This window comes from Tauraco erythrolophus, chromosome 1 (genome assembly GCF_009769465.1).
Source record: "Tauraco erythrolophus isolate bTauEry1 chromosome 1, bTauEry1.pri, whole genome shotgun sequence".
Taxonomy (NCBI): domain Eukaryota; kingdom Metazoa; phylum Chordata; class Aves; order Musophagiformes; family Musophagidae; genus Tauraco; species Tauraco erythrolophus.
Genome location: NC_141465.1, coordinates 38,471,352 through 38,488,950, shown reverse-complemented (window position 1 = coordinate 38,488,950; position 17,599 = coordinate 38,471,352).

Sequence of the window (17,599 nt, the reverse complement as noted above, 5' to 3'; positions counted from 1 at the left end):
CATTGCCTATCATGTGGTACTGCTTTATTGAAGGTAATTAAATGTCGCAGCTGGAAGGCTTCAGGCAGCTCCAAGCAGACCAATGTTCTAATGCGAAGGCTTTAGGCTCTACTCTAAGGAAGGCCCACACTCCTCCAAGGCTCAGGAGGAAATGCCTCACCCTTAGGAGTAAACGCCCTGCCTTAAATAGTCAGGAGTCACATGATTTGCTAGATGGGTCAAGGCTATTGGTCACTTGACCATCCATCTCCCAGAGTGATTGGCTGAATGCTACAGCACCTGTTTCAAGGTAACTTTCCCAGTGTAACAAGCTACAGGTGTTTCTTAGTTAGCCTGCATAGGGAAAGAACTTTCACAGGATGCTGCAGCAGCCAAAAGGTTTCTCCACAATTCCCCCTTTTTTGTTTTAAGATTAATTTAAATCAAGCAGGGAGATTTTTCAGCAATACCATGGGAGATACATCTAGCAAACCAGTCATACATTTAGTTATTAATTCTAACATTCTGACTCCGACGGAGACTTGAAATTTAGTCTCTACTCGTGGAAGGAACAGGTTGATGGCCGATGTCATTATTTCCATTAGAAGGGTCATTTGATGGATGATCTCCATTCTGGCCATCGTTCGGATGTTGCCTGTTCTCTGTTTCTGATGTTGCAGGTCAGGGCGGACGCATCTTGCGGGTAGCCATCGTATCCCAGTATCTGTGGAAACGCAAGCATACCCACGACCCCAAGCAATAAGCTCATATGGGCCTTCCCACGTCTTAGTGAGTAGGTCCCGTATCCAGACTTTTGCTCGGGGCAGGTGCGTCTCGCCTGAAGACTGCAACGAAAGAAAGTGATTCAAAATAATGGGATTATTTGAATTTGATGGCACCGTAAGATGGTTAATTGTGTATAACGCTTTTTCTAGGCGACTCGGTGGGGTTTCTCCATGCATTCCCCCTTTTTGTTTTTCTAAAACACGCTTCAAGGTGCCATGTAGCTTGAAAATCAGGGTCAGCGAAAGCATTGGCTCCCAGTAGAGCATCTGCTGGAGCTCCGTATCTGGGGTCAGTTGGGGGTAATTGCATATTTCCGGCTGCAGCTCTCTCAGCCATTCTTCTCCAATTGGCCTCAAAGACCGTATATTGTACTGGTTGAAATAATACCTGACCTAGATGTTTAATGTCGAATGGGGAGAGTAGGTCAGTATTTAATATCCTGATGATCTGCATGACCTGAGGAGAGTCTAAGCCGTATTGTGCTACCTTGGTTTGCAGGTCTTGGACTACCTTCCAGGCGATGGTTTCGTGTTTGTCAATTTGACCTGAGTTAGGAAGCGCCTTTTGTACTGGGAAGGCTTGGATAAGATCCTCTGTTGGTTCATTACTTCCCTGAACAATCTGCTCAGACCCCTTTTCAGGCAACCCAACTTTTTCTATTAGATCCCAGTCGCCAGCCTCCAGAGCCCGCCTCTTGACTTCTTCCCAGAACCGTTTTGAATTTTTTGGACGCACAGTCACCTTGCATTCAGGAAGCGTCCAGGGACGGTTGTGGGCCGGCCATGTTTGTTGTCATCTGACTGTCGCCACGGCTTCCTGCAGTGATGAAACATCATCAGGCAGGGGTGTGTCCAATGGCTTCTGACAGGATGCAGACGCTGGGCCAATGGGTCGTGTAAAGGCGGAGGCTGTGGCCGGTTGTGGAACAGTCCATGGAGATGCAGTCTGGGTTGCAGAAACTTGTGTCGGCACCACTGTCTGTGAAGGTGCCACTGCTGTTGTCAGTGGCATGCTTGGCGCCACTTCCGGGGTTGTTGCTGGGCTGGTTGGCACAGCCAGCCCAGGTTGTCCCGGTACAGATTCGGCAGCAGTAACCTGCCGCAACATTTCCATCAATGCCGTTAGTTGTTGCGACATTCCTTGCAAACCTGCCATAGCCTGCTGTATTATGAAATGCGTTGTTCGGGGTTGCTCCATTTGTGCCCGTGGCAGATAGCCGGGCACTATGGGTGATGCTGCAGGACATGAAGTTGCGGTAAACCAGGGTGCCATGCCCGGGAACTGTCCTTGTGGTGCCTGGTCTGGTTGAGGGGCCAATGGCGGAGCAGTAGGAAGAACATGTTCTGCTGTAATGGCTGAAGTAGCCGGTTGAGATGCAGAAGAAGGGGAGGCTGTTGGGGCGAAGGGTGGGGGACGCTCTGATGCTTTGTCTTGTCCGGAGGAGTATTCCCGCAAAAAATCACAAGGAGGACACTTGGGTTGGACATAATCTCACAGGGAGGGGTAAAGCTTCTGTGCAGTCCCCACAACTTTCTCCATATCTGAGGACAGCGGGGGCACAACTGGTGCACTACCCGTGGTCAGTCCCCTTTCAGATAATTCATCGTCCCCTTCAGAAACTTCACTTGTGGATTCATCAGAATCTGGCAATACTTTTTCCTTCCTTTCTATCGTCCATGTCTGCATTACATCATATACAGTTCCCCAAATACGTAGCAGACCGGTCAGGTTCTTTCATCCAAATACTGTTTCATAGATTAGCTTATCCCCTAGCTGCTTCCACGCTTCTGAGCTAAAGAGGGTGTTGAGGTCGGTCAGGCATTCATGCTCTGCCGCCCAATCTAGCAGCTCACAGAGAGCTTCATCACTTATTTTAGCCCCTGCGACTGTCATTGCAGGTTTGAGAATGGAAAACATCATGCTTTCTTTTGTGGAGCTTTGTCCCATCATTCTAATTTGCAGTTCATCCCTTGGAGCCCCGTGTACAGAAGCACGTACCTTCAGATCTTAGATGTGGCTGGATCACGTCGGGGTCACCAGTTGTCGCAGCTGGAAGGCTTCAGGCAGCTCCAAGCAGACCAATGTTCTAATGCGAAGGCTTTAGGCTCTACTCTAAGGAAGGCCCACACTCCTCCAAGGCTCAGGAGGAAATGCCTCACCCTTAGGAGTAAACGCCCTGCCTTAAATAGTCAGGAGTCACATGATTTGCTTGATGGGTCAAGGCTATTGGTCGCTTGACCATCCATCTCCCAGAGTGATTGGCTGAATGCTACAGCACCTGTTTCAAGGTAACTTTCCCAGTGTAACGAGCTACAGGTGTTTCTTAGTTAGCCTGCATAGGGAAAGAACTTTCACAGGATGCTGCAGCAGCCAAAAGGTTTCTCCACAATTAAATACATTCACTTAGTGTGCACAATGCTTTCTTTGTATCTAGGATAACTATATATGAATGGATCGATGGTATTTGAATCTCAGGCATCTGATATTACAGTTAAATAAAACAGATCATGAATACACCCTACAATAATATTTACTTGAAATGAAGGACGGAAAGGAAAGAAGAGAGACCACAGTAATCCTTTCAAGCCTCAGTAGATTTGTGATTTGTGCTAACTTGGCTGTAATAATCTTCCATATCTAGGTTGATGTGTCCATCAAAAATGTTGGCATGAAAACCAAGGGAAAAATTAGACGTCAGTAAGCTAAAAGCCATTTTTCCCCTCTGTTACAGAGACAGCCTGATTCAGATCTCGTTATCACTACTAGAAATTCAGAGAAACCGATTCAAGAGTTCAGTTCTTAATGTGTACACACACAGTAGGAAAAACATATGGAAACACTTTCTCTATTCAGGCCAGTGAGTAATGCAGCATTGTCTTGATTCCTCTCCCACACACAGAGTAATCGAGCAGAAATCCTGCTGGTAGGCTGAGCAAGGGGAAAAAAATGTCCTGTTTTGTTACTGTGATACTTTGCAATCAGGTCAGCAACACTTCTAAGGCTGTTCTACCGATGACTCCCTAGTGATATCATGGCTTTACAAAGCCTGTCTGGAAGCAGCAAATAATTGCCAGCAGGCAAAAGTGAATTTTAAGAAAAAGGAGAGAAAACACAAAATCAGTTACGTACCTATTCTGTCCAAGAGGCAGCTGAGACCCCTGCAGCCTGTGGTGCTCAGGGAAGAGAAGTTCAGGGGGAAGCCTCTGGAGCAAAGCTCTTTGGGGTGTCACTGAGTGCTGCTGAGCTGGTCCAATCTCACTCACAAACTGGCCACTCTCCACATCTTGCTTCATCTTACCTTTTGATTACTTTCAGGTTTTACTTCTTCACGTTTAAGTATGCAGAATAAACCCATCAATCTCAAGCATCATTTTTATCAAAGCAAATCAATCGTGGAAAGGAAGCCTTGCAAGAAGACTGGACCCAGATGCGTACTTACATAGACTAGAGAAATACACAATTGTTATTTTACATCTTGACATCTCTCCTTCCTAAGCAAGTGGTCATTTTATTTTGGAAACTTTTCTTACATCTATAGAAAAGACCTGTATGAACTCAAGGTGCTCGTTCATCCTATATAGACAGCATGCTGTAGAAATTGGAAATTAGTCTTCCTTCAGGTTTTGAGTTTGCATTTTGACTTTCCACCAGCTCAAAGTTTCATGCTGTTTCCAGGATAATTAGAGTCAGTAAGCGACCGAGTTTTGCTCAGCCTGAGTGTTTGAGAAAAGCTGCACGTGATGCACCTGACATAAGGCGCAACTGTAAGACAGAGAGAGGAATGAGACTGTTGGGAAGTACTTTTCTCATGGAGGGCTCTTTCACTGGGCTTGGTGAAACCACGAAAAGCGCCTCGCTTTCAGGTGCAGTCAGGGCATGTTATGTTGCATAAGTGAGCCTGACTGCCTTTCCCTGGTTAAAGCAGGGCTCTACTCTAGTGCTGTCAGGAGGTGTTATTTCCAGAACTATGAGCCCATTGGTTATCCATTTGTGTTTCACACATACCCTGCCTTTCTAAACAACAAGCCTATTTCCAAGCAGACTGAGTCTCATTAACTACCTAATCCAGAAAAGAAATATGCATTCATAATTTATGCATAGCTGAAAAAGCAATTGTAAACTCTTAAGCATTCAGCATTACAGATTGGCTTTGGTTATGTTACATGATAGTACGAGCCTTCAAACAAATTTATCTGCAGTGCTCCTTTGCTTCGCAGTATCTGAGTATTTGATAGCATTAGAGATTTCCCCCCCTTCCTAGATTGCATCTAACTGACTTTCTAATGTATTTACTGTCAAAATGAGGATTGAGCTGTGTGACGCACATTACCTGTTCCATTTCTATACTGCACTGACTTGTTTGCCAGTCAGATTTAACACGGATACCACAGCAAGTTTTGCAGACAAATAATAGATTGCAAAATATGTGTTAGCCAACATTTTACCCTAGTCTTGTAGTAGAAATATCGTAAACTGGATCATGTTTTTCACTGTATTTTAATTATATTAGACTCTCTTTCAACTAATTAGTAGCTCATTTATTTAGAGCTGGTAGCCAAGGTAATATAGATTAAAAGAAGCTGTTCTGTTCACTTTTTTATTGATGCCCTGTTTCTCATTCAAAGAAGTTAAGGGACTCTTCTTCCTCCCCACTGTCCTGGTTCCCTCTGTGCCCCCAGCAGTTTAACTGCTAGCTTCCCTGCTGCCTTCCAGGTCTGGGGTCATGCACAAATACCGATGAAATATTTATCAAAGACCTCACAGGCACCTGTCTGAGTTCAGCTTCTGTTCAAAATGAGCTGCAGATCACAGGGATGTTGTGCGTGTTTCATTAACTTTTCATCAAATCTCGGCACTCGGTTTCTCCACTAGAATTTTCCTTAATGAAGAACCTGACTATCCACTACCAGCCACCTTTTCCCACTCTGAACTCTGCTCTGTGGAAACTATCCCTTGAGATGAATTACATAGTAGCTTGTGACAGGAACAGTAATCTTCCTTCCCTTCTGACAAAAGACAAAGCCATGCAAATGTGTACAGTATAGAAACTGAAATTGTTGCTCTGGGACAAGACACAAGGAAAATTGGATTAATTCAAACCTGTGTCTAATATAAAAGGAGAAAACTGCAGCTTACCCACATAGCCTATGATAGGAGAAAGAAAGGGGGCTGATTTTGAACCTGAATTTGTAGGGCATATTCGGGTTTTGGGCATTGCTTATACTCAGGATTTGAAAGAAATCCCAGGCTGCTATTTAGTAGCCTGAGGTCTTCCCTCTACCGCACTGTGCACCTTGGGAACAGTCCCACGAGAGGAGTCGGTGGCTTCAGCCCGCAGGCGGCACCTGGAGAGTGCTGATCCGAGTGGGAGACGCACATGTGCACAGATGTGCACAGAGACTCCAGGGGCTGGCAATAATAAAGATCATTTCCTAAATTGGCTATGTATTCAACATGGCCTTCATGTCTCACAGTGCTGTAGCAACCCTCAGCTCACTTGAAGGACCTGCTCGCAAACACATTTGCCAGCAGTGATATGCTTGGGGCAGAGGGGAAGAGGAAGGGAGGGAGGGATGAAGGGACAAAGAGAAGGAGGGATGGAAGAAGGAAGGAAAGAAGGAAGGGAGGAAGGAAGGAAGGAAGGAAGGAAGGAAGGAAGGAAGGAAGGAAGGAAGGAAGGAAGGAAGGAAGGAAGGAAGGAAGGAAGGAAGGAAGGAAGGAAGGAAGGAAGGAAGGAAACAATCAGAGATATTATATCCTTCTCCACATAACTTAGCTAAAAATCATCATAGCTAATGAAAAAAAAATGTTTGGAAAGAAAAGATCTCCAGTGAAGAGCAAATGCATGCAAAATGAGTCAAGCCACTTCTAATTTGCCATACACAGCATTTAGACACTTATCACTGCCCAGTCTGCAACAACAAACATGTGAGTTTATCATTACACCATTGAGGTACAATAACATAGATGATGATGAGTCTAGTTTGGGGACTGAAAGCCATTTTATATGAATTTTTACATCTTCTGAAGGTGCAAGCCATGAAGTCTGAAAAGAAATAATTCTGTATGAACGTAACTTCACAGTGCCACAACAGTAGGCCTATAAGGCATCACGCTCCAGTGACCAGCGAGAGAGGACGAGCTGTTCTGAGTATTGGACAAGAGGCACCATGAATCACTGGGACTTTCAAATCCCACCTTGGGCCACCTCTTCTTCTGGCCTTTTAGTTTGCGAAGTCTGTGAGTCCTGGCAGTGGCAAAGCTGCTTAGGTATAGACAGGTAGGCACTGGTTCAGCAAGGTCCTTAAAGATGTCGGATTTGTGTTCTGAAACTCTCGTCATTCACCAGAATGAAAAACAGAGAAATTCTCTCACTGGGTGGCTCTAAGTTTAGCCTTTTGAGTTAACATCACACTTTACAGAAGAACAGAAGAAGAAGAACAGAGCAACTCCTTTTTATTCCTCAGGAGAAGGACTTAAGTATAGACAGGTGTTTTTACATTATCTCAATATTAGCTGTTTCAGAGAACAAAAGTTCTGGCAGCAATTCCACTAAAAATCCTTTAATCAAAGTAAGTGACACAAAAAATTGACAAGGCTGGTGTAAGTGGCATTTTGTTTGGCATGACCATAATTTCGCTCTTTGTCTTTATTGTGATCACCAGAAGAAAAGGCTTCATGGTGCATTAACATTTTTTTTATTGAGCCACATCACTGGCGCAACTGTGCTTTTTGTGTCTCTTGTACATCAACATAACAAGGTATTGACTGGTGCCTGGAGTTCACTGCTAAGGGAGGAGAAAACCATCACGACAGAAAAATTTGTAAACAGTTATTTGTGGCGCTATTTGCAGGGAGAGTTGAGGGGAATACGGCCAGACCATAATTATTGCATTTCACTGACTGATCCACAACACTAAATATTGAGAACATGGAAGTTTTCTGGGTCTGTTTCTGAAAATATGGTCAGTATTGACTGGCAGCCTTGGCAATGCACAAACCTACTACAGCTGTGAACACCCAAAAGGTGTTAGGAGAAACAGTGTCTGTCTACAGCCTGGGAGCACGGGCTGCTCGTCCATCCACCGCACACAGAGCTGGGCTGCAGTGACCTCCTAGGGAACGGGAGTGGATCCTCCTCACAAAGCCCTGGTAGTCACTGCAGTCGTTTTCAGGATACAGATACACATAACTATACTGGAGCCAGTGTAACTGTAGTTATACTAGAGTAGTGGTGATCCAGAACACCTGCCCTGTCTCTCCCACTTACTTGTGCAAAACACATCTTTGAGCAGAGGAAGGAGCAAGGGGAGAGGAGCTGGGTTAGGGAAGGGATGGGACAGAAGTCCACTCCAAGCAATATCCCTTTTATGTGAGGCTTTGGGTGAATGTTGGTTTGGTGGTGTCAGAGCTGTCCCTCCACAGTTTTTAGATAGGCCCAAGATGTGAGGGGTTCAGAAATGTGAACAGTTTCCTGATCCTCTTCTCTCCTTCACCTCTTCCACAGTGTTTCGGGTCTCTGTGGGCCCATCTTTCAAAATACGTACTCCAATCCTTTCAAGTCAGGAAGGTTTTTTTCCTCTCTCCTTGTGTCTTCTGCTTGCGGCTCGCACAGCTATTTTATTTATTTTCGCATTCCTTTTTTTCTACATACTTCTTTTACCTTAGTCCATACTGATGTGCCCTTTACATGGCATCCCCTGTTGAAGAAGTAAATATTCAGGACCCAGAAAAAAAAAAAACCAAAACAAAATTCAGCTCAGGTGTGGTGAATGTAGAACACTTTACCTTGGCAGCAGAGTTACAGCTGGAAAACAGAGGTAACATCATCAGGAACTGAGAATTTCTCTTCACCCATTGCTGCTCCAATTATAAATGCGAATGGTTAGAGAAGCAATCTATCAGACCTCAAATAACAAACCAAACAAGGCTAGCACGTCTCAGGTCTGTGTTTTCTTTTCTTTTTCCCTTGTTATTTATTTGCTTGCATCTTGCTTGTCATCCAGTGCCTCCAAGCGTGCCCAGCCCTCTTCCCTAATGTAGCGTCTCCTTTAATAATGTAGTCTGTGCAAATTGCAGCCTGGCAAACGGCAGACTCATCAGGGTGGCAGAGGCAAAAACCGAGTAGGTGCTTTCCCCTTGTAATCCTTTACTGTCAAAGAAGCCAATAAATACAAAATCTTCATTTGCTTTGACACACCCTATGGCAAAGCAGATCAAGCTGCTCTTTTCCGTCGTTACACACGTGTCTTCTCTCTGCAAGATTAACAAGCGTTGCCGTGGATTTGGGGTGTCTGTACCATCAGGGATCACTGGCAGCCATGGTTAGCCAAAGCGCGGCAGCACAGCAACAGCTGTTAACACTGCTCACCAAAACCAGCCATCTCTGCTCCTTCCTCGCCATCGAAACGCTTGGTGCTACGCTCTGAATCGGCCGTGTCAGCGCCTGTCAGCCGGTTCACGCATGATGTGGAAGAACACGCTTCCAGGAAACCCATCCTTTTCTTCAGGGCAGACAAGATAACGTGGCGAGATAAAAGGAAAGTTTACTAGACAGCACTGATTTAATGATGTTAACAAAGCACAGCCATTAGTCCAATTACATAAGAGCAGGTTAGCCTGCCAGCCCTAATGCCAGAAGATGATAAATGCAGATTAATTTCAGCTTCTTTTACCTTATTCAGTCCTCCAGATAGTGAACGAAATGCCTGAGTTTATCTTTTTGCAAATGGCTCTGATATAGTTTAATTCTGACTTATAAAGGGCTTTCTGGCCAGCAAAAGAAATCCTTTACTCTCCCCTTAAGTAGGGCTGAAATTGCTCTCAGCTTTCAGTGACTTGGAGGCTGAAAGGTGAGAACTTAGAGCGGTTTTCCCAGGTTTTTGTGTTGCAAATGTTCCCTTAGAAATGCAGAAGGCAAGCAGTGCTTAGCCTGGCTCAGAAGTGTTACTGATTTTATTGGTCTATTTTCAGCAGTTTTTTTGGAAATACGTATCTCACCGGTGACCACTGCAATGATGCCCGGCAGAGTGTGGGTGGAGCCGAGTGGTTTTGTGCCATCGTGTCATGGCAAGGCACTGAACAAACAGGACAGTGTCACTATAACAATAACTATATATAACTATATCTTATCATAGAGGCACCAAACAGGATCTGAGCTACCGAGCCATACACTTCCCAGGCACAAACACACACTCATGTGCACAGATGGCACGTTGCTCCTGGTGTCAGCGCTTCGGCCCGTGGCTGACCCCACAGCCCTGCTCTCAAAGCTACTTTTCTGTTCTTTTAGGGCACCGAGCCTCTGCTGTCATGGTCCAGGGTGAGGCAGCAATGCAGGGCGGTATTTCTTGGGCATGTCATGCTCTCTTTAATTAACTGCTTACAGCCAACATTGAATTAGGGGCAATAGAGGAGAGGACATCTCATCACCTGTTTGCATTCTACCTGGCATTTAGCTTAATTTCCTGTGTTTACATTTTGCCACTAGATCCTGTCCCTTGATCCTAACATAAAGGTCTAAATGACAGTGGCCACCTCTAATTACTGTGCTGGAAATGGCAGAAATCCATGCTTTGAAGCCCCTAGTCCTGCTAGGCTAGGAACAGACAAGCCATTTCAAATGTATTTAAAATACTAGTTCAGAGCGATTATAATTATCCTATTATAAAGCATATTTGCAAAAATAACAGTCCTGGACATGGGTCTTTCAGGCCAAGTTTCCTCTCAAAATGAACTCTCACAGCACTTAATATCACTGTGAGACTGTTAATTATATTTTGGCAGAAATTGAACTCCTATAATTAGACTGATGTGTTTGACAGATTGTTTTTCACAAAAAAGTTGACCACAAACAATTCTTGATCGACCTAACAACCTTGCCATTTGAAAACCCCTATGAAAATGGGAAAGATGCAGTCCATCTTGCCTCTCTAGTGGGCTTGATACGATTTGGCAGCACTTAACGAGTAGTTTGAAGTCAGTTTGTTAGTGGGATGAACCAAGAGGCGATGAAAGAGCTTGAGGTCTTGAGCTTTGAGAAGGCACTTGGCCACACAGCTTCTCCTACACATTTTTTTCCAAAGAGAGCTCCTAAACCTCTCATCCTTTATCTTTCCCATGCCAAATTCTCCTCTGTGGTGATGTGTTCAGATCCCCATCTGCCTCTCTAACAGCAGTAGTGTTAACCTTGAGACCTTGAACTGTGATACCAAAACTAATTAACCAGCATTTCAATCACCTCTAGGCAATAAGACCTAGATGAGAAGACGGACAGCTAGAAGTCATCTCCACCTCTCCATGCATGCTGAAGGAAGCTGACTCAGGAAGCACTGCCAAGTGCCTGCCTTTGATCAAGAATAATATTCTTGCCTCAAGCCTCGTGCCCAGCCGAGCCGTGCCTAGCAGAGCACCCTGGTGCAGAACGAACTGTGTCCCCTCCCTGGCATGGGGCCTGTCTCTCTTAAGATAAAGGGCTATTTGCTGAATGGGTAGAAGGTTTCAGAGGTTTGGTTTCCTTAATGCAAGCTTTAGTTTATATTATTATATTAAAGTAGCTGTTGTGACATAAGATATTTCTATTGGAAAGATCCAGCAGCCTTTGTTTTGTCAAGGATTTTGTCGATTCTATCCCTGTCACTACAGAAAAGCATACTTTTAAAGAAAACAAGTTGAAATCAAAAGTTGAGTTGTTGAAGTGCAGGAAATGCCCTAGAATCATGTTCCAAGGACAATACTCCTGTTTAGTGCAGAATCATTAATGCCTTCAAAAGCTGTTACTACTAGAGCTGCCTCAACAACACCAAAGGTTGAAATGATCCTTGAGATTCAAAGTCTCTTTTTCTCATTCCGTTCGATTTGTCAAATAAATGTGATAAATAGTTTGATAAATGTCTGCTGAGAGTTAAACCTCACATGGAGTAGATTGTGCCTTTTTGACTAGGAGGAAAGAGTGGGACTGCATATAGACTGAGGAAGGTGGTCTTGGCCATAGTACCCATAGAGAAAGAGATTAACAGGTTTTGTGAATGAGGTTAGTGATGTGGTTTTTTCAAGCGTAACATTCCCCTAACTCCTATCACTAATAAACATTTTTGTTGGTGCAATGCCCAGTCATTTCAACCTGATGAGAATCTCTACAATGCTCCATTGTGGTGGCTGCTCTTCAAACTGATGATAGTCTGCACTGTCCATTATCCTGGAATACTTGATATATTTTTATTATACCGGATACCTTGGCAGGAGTGATCTGCTTCTGACTGCGTTTACAGCCAAGCCTTCTTGTTTTCACAGAGTTGAACATTAAGATGTTTGCTAAGAAGGATGAACTTCCTGTACCTCACTGATGTTCAAAATAAGCTTTTTGAATAATAGGATAATTCCTGCAGTTTCTCCTCCAAACGAAATTTATTCCTTAAACCTATGAAACTGAGGGCTGATTTATTTCAAACTCATTTCCTTCAGAAACCTTTCCACTTCTCAACAGTATTTTTACTGTAATACCTACCCTAGTCATCTTCACTTGAGCACTCTGAGAGAGTGAAGTGTCACTATCTTCAGCTTTCCAAGCAGACACAGACTAAGGCAGAAAAGGAATTCATCTCACTTCTGTCAGCTAAAAGTTAAGGATCTGGTCTAAGCTTGTTTTCATAGACTTCATAGGTATTCTAGGTTGGAAAAGACCTTAGAGATCATCCAGTCCAACCGTCCCTAATCTCCCATTAAACCATGTCCCTAAGCAGTTCATCCACCCTTTTCTTAAACACATCCAGGGATGGGGACTCAACCACCTCCCTGGGCAGCCTATTCCAGTGGCTGACAACCCTTTCAGAGAAGAAATACTTCCTAACATCCAACCTGAATCTCCCCTGACTAAGCTTATACCCATTTCCTCTTGTCCTATCACCCATCACTAATGTAAAGAGCCCTTCCCCCACCTCCCCACCATCCCTTCTCAAGTACTGGTAGGCCGTAATCAGGTCTCCCCTAGGCCTCCTCTTCTCCAGGCTAAACACCCCCAACTCCCTTAGCCGCTCCCCTTAAGTTTTATTTTCCAGCCCCTTGACTAGTTTAGTCGCCCTTCTCTGGATCCGCTCCAGGAGCTCAATATCTCTCTTAAAGCGAGGGGCCCAAAACTGGACACAATATTCTAGGTGCTTTTATGTCAGCTCCTTCTATAGTCCTCATGGGGAGAGATCCCTTCAGAAGATGACCAGATGTTATTTTATATGCTGTTAATCTAATCTTATGCATGCTTATTTGTGTATGCATGTTTTTAATTTGACTGTATTCAGTTTTATACGGTGACAACAGCACTCAGCAGACTCCACTGCAAAGTTTTCAGAGAGAGGCCAAGGTTGGAGTGGGTCAAAAATTGAGTATTTTTGCTAGAATCACTGTTTGTCCAGAGGCTGCTCTGCAGCTCTCAGATCAATTCTTATTTTGTTCTCTGTATGTGCATACCATAATTTGCAGCGGTATCACGCCTTGGTAAAGGTAAGTGCCTGAGCTGATACAGCTCTTGTATGCTGTGACTATGTGCATATTTGCTTGCACAGTAATGTGTGCACAACGACTGTGAGACCTCTTGATTACCATCAGTGTCTGGATACTGGGAGCATTTCATATCCGTTTATGTTTGTAATTCTGTATCTTCAATGTACAGAACAACCGCATGCTAACATCTGTTTCACTGACTGTCGGTTGGTAGTTAAGAAAAGTTGAATCTCAAAGTAGTTGTGTTCCAGGACTTCCTCCTTTCCTAAAGAAGAAAACTCTATAAAAATGAGATGTATTTTTAGATGCCTATCTTTGGTGGACTTGAAGATGTGAAAGACTTCTAAGGCTTGGGAAAAGGCTTACAAAACAATTTACTTCACTAATCATCCACTGTCTCGGTAGATGTGCAGCTTTCTGAAATCCATAAGTAAATACATAGTTTTTCTCCTTAGATTAGTGAGTTCAAAGTAATGAAATCAGAATTTGCCATAGTCCATAAACATAGACATTGCTGTTTGATGTTGGCATTGGCATTTGAACTTCCCATCCATATTTCCATATTTCTGTTTATATATTTGGGTTGTCATAATTTTTGGAGTGCAGAGAAGCAAACTTGTAAGCATGGGAGGAAAATACTTCTTCACTGTTCCTGATATGAGCAGGGCAACTTTCCAAAGATGGAACAGCCTGTGAAAAAAAAGTCACTGAATAGGGAGGATCCACAAGCTGGCTCCAGCCAGTGAGTCCACCCCTCCTGGCTTCAGCCTTGAACACCGTGGATCCCATGGTCATGCACTTTCAGGTTAGAAGAGAAGGTAAAATCATGAAGGGCAAGCTCAGCTATGCAAAGTAATTAACAGGCAAACTCTTCTTCATTCACACTGAGTGACCCCTTGCTGAAAGGAGTGGGGGCTACCTGGAGAGAAAAGTAATTGCTCTAAGTGAGCAACTGCTGTAATTTTCCAGCCCTTTCTACACTGTAAAAATAGCCCTGACTGTACAGTTATATAAATGGATTGCTAGGGGTAAAGGGATTCGTCAGCAAGGATTGGGTTCTACAGTAAGAAGCTGGAGGACCTAAAGATATACATGCATACGCTCCTCAGCACCAGTTACACTTAAGTAAAATGAGTCCTATTAGTAGGGGCTGTACTTTAACAAATGGCCTCACTTCTCTACCCTAGGTCCCACCAGGTGAATAATGGGAGAGTTATGGTGGATATGCCAAGAGCAGCCTAGCAAAGCATGTTTGCTTTCAAAACACTGCTCCCTGTGGATAAGCCAAGAGCCTACCTGGCAGCTGAGTGAGGAAGTCTGTACTCATTATGATCTGACTAAACAAAATAATTTGGGGCCTAATGTATAGAAGGCAGCACCTTTTCCAAGTGTTTATTCAAATTTAAAGGACGTCTGGACCAGTTCCCCAGGTAAGGTGTGACCATGGCCAGCCGTAAGTGATTTCTGTTATTTTAAGAAGGTCAGGTGCTGGCTGGTGAGAGTACAGCTTGCAAGGCTGGAAAAGATGCAGATTTTCGCTCTGCTCTTTACAGATAATTACATACTGCTAGAATTCAATGGGAGAAGGCTTATATTGCACCTGTAACTGCCTTGTCTAGGAGAGAAGAGAGCCATGGCTGTAAATACTGCATACAGATCCATACAGTCATGAGGCGGAAAGCAAAGGGCACTCTGTGGGCAATGTAACTTTGCACTTGAACAAGTGAAAAGGAAGAAAGGGAACTCATTATCATCTTTTGCAACTTTAAGGGAAACCCTACTATAAGGAAGACTCCCAGCATGAACTGAATTTGGAGATCAAGTCTAGTACACGTTAGTTTGCAAATAATTACCAGGATAATTATACCACTAGAATGTTTGGTTTAAGAATAATGGAATCATGTGGAATATATGTCTACTTGTCTCTATATAGTAATAACATGGGCTACCTCTGAGTTTTATAGCAAGATTTTTCTCCTTCTCTGTATAACTCACCCTTTAAAACTCACAGGTCTGAAGACAGTCAGAGAAACTCTTTCTGAGAGCATTCACATAAACGTAACAGAAGTATGTTATTTTTTAATAAGCAGCAGCTAAATGGATTGACATTCCTGCCAAAACTGGGGGCTATGTCTGTGTGGGTATCCTGCAGAGGCACAGGGATAAAGTGTGCTGTAAGCTGAATTCCACAAAAAAAAAAAATGTGCAGGACATTTAGCTTCCAGTTTAAGATAAGAGAAATGTAGGTTAAGTTCAAGCTCTGCCACACTCAAAGGAGAGCTTTTCATTGCTGGGTGACCCAAGACATGCAAAGTAAAACTTAAGCACTCAACTGAGATGAAGTATTATCTCACTGCAGGGAACAGAATCATGCTTTCTAACAGAAATTATAGAAATGCAATTCAGAAAAATTTTCTATTGCTGAAAGCATCACAACGAGCTCTAGTCTACATTTAAAATGCAATTATGTGTGTGCAGCTACCCATCGGCTGGTCCTCCCCTTGGAAAGTAAGGATTCTGTGCTAAACTGTTTTTTGCAATGTGTCAGAGAAGGAGCCTGCATCTGTAGGGTCACTGAAGCCACTGCAGCCCACGATGAAAGGCAAGGGAAGTCTCACAGGACCTGTATCAGGACTGCAAAGACAAGATGCCTTTGGTTTCAATCTGTAAAAATTGTGATTCTTTAATATCTAGAATAATTTTTATTCTTTTTGACAGAAAAGGAAAACACGGAGAAACAGCCTGCAGTGTGGAGTTTTGCTTCTTTAGAACTTGCGTGTCTACATTTCTGGGGAATGACAGAGGCTGAGGGTGAACCCGTCAGCGGGAAAGGCAGACACATCCAATGGGGGAGAAAGCAGCAAAGCAACACACACGAGAGAGGAGAGAGAGGGTGGGGCAGAGGCATAGGTGTCCAACAAAAACCATCATTAGAGAAGTTGTGGACTGCAGAACAGGAAGGCTGTGTGGCTGAATAAAGTACCAGCGCCACCAAAGGACACCAAATAGCTGTCAGAAGAAGAAATCAGAAGCGGAGCAGCAGCCAACAACAAAACACGTGAGGGGGCTCAAGGCTTTGGTCAAAGGAAAAGATGCAGCGCTGCACATCAACACCGAAAGAGCCAGAGAGGCACGGAGTGAGAGAAGAGGGATTGTCAAGCAATAAAGCCAGAGGAATCAGGCTGAGCAGTAGGAGAAGAAATGGATGGTAACTAAGAGAAAGACAAGATGGAGTGCAAGTCACAGGAAAAAGTGTTGGCAAATGAAGAGCAGGATGCTCTCAGCACAAGGCTGAACTGGTTTGGAGCAATATTGCGAAGAAAGCAGGTTATTTCGAGCTGGGGCTCCTGTAAGATGTTGCTGTAATTCAGGTTAGCCCATCAGCCTGGCTTCTGGCCAGGGGCTGCCAGGCACAACATCAGAGTGCAAGGCAACAGGCTGGATTCATGTTATTGAAATCAAATAAAATTTTAGAAATCCTGCTAGAGGGGTTGATTCATTATAATACTTTTCCATGAAACAGTCAATATTCTTTGTCAGTTCCTTGGCATTTTATTAGATGTAAAAGGTGAAGACTGAATAAACATATCCGAGTCAGACAAGGGAGGCAAGGTTTTACCAGCACAGGCTCCAAATGGCTGCATGGGCTGGAAAAGTAGGTGGACCCACCTGCATCTAGATAGATCGTGTAGGTTGTCCCAAGTGAGCACTAAAAGCCTTCTACCACATTTCATTTTAAAAGTAATCGTAAAAAGTAATTAAATGATGTGTATAATGCCTTTCTATCTCATCATTTCTATAGTTCACCTTTCTTTGGAGTTTGACCTTAGAGAGAAAGAAAAATAATAACTATTTCATTTTAGAAATCCCTGTAATTGACATCAACGGCTTTTTTCATACAAATGCAGTAGGATTTAATGGTAGGAGACTCTGGATGGCTGGGGACATGTTGGACTTTAAACCTAACTTTTGAAGAGTGCTAGTAGCATCAAGCCTAATGGGTGTGTAATATTAGTAGAATACAGCCAGGGGATGGGAAATGAAGAGAATATTTTTTCTTAGGGAGTCGAAATGCAAAGTATAATCCTACAGTAGATTAAAATTGGAGATATTAAAGGTATTTCAAATTATCAATATGTCTGTAGTTTATCACAGGGATGCTATCATCATGAACACAATAGATATCAGTGTAATTTCACCAGGAAACTTTTGAGATGTTTTAAGCTCTACTTAGATAGTTCTGCTTTCTGTTAAATCCTGCTCTCCAGAAGTCAAGCCAATGGGGACTGCAGTCTCCACAGCAATGTAAGCAAGAATAAGTGACGGTTCACACCAAGCA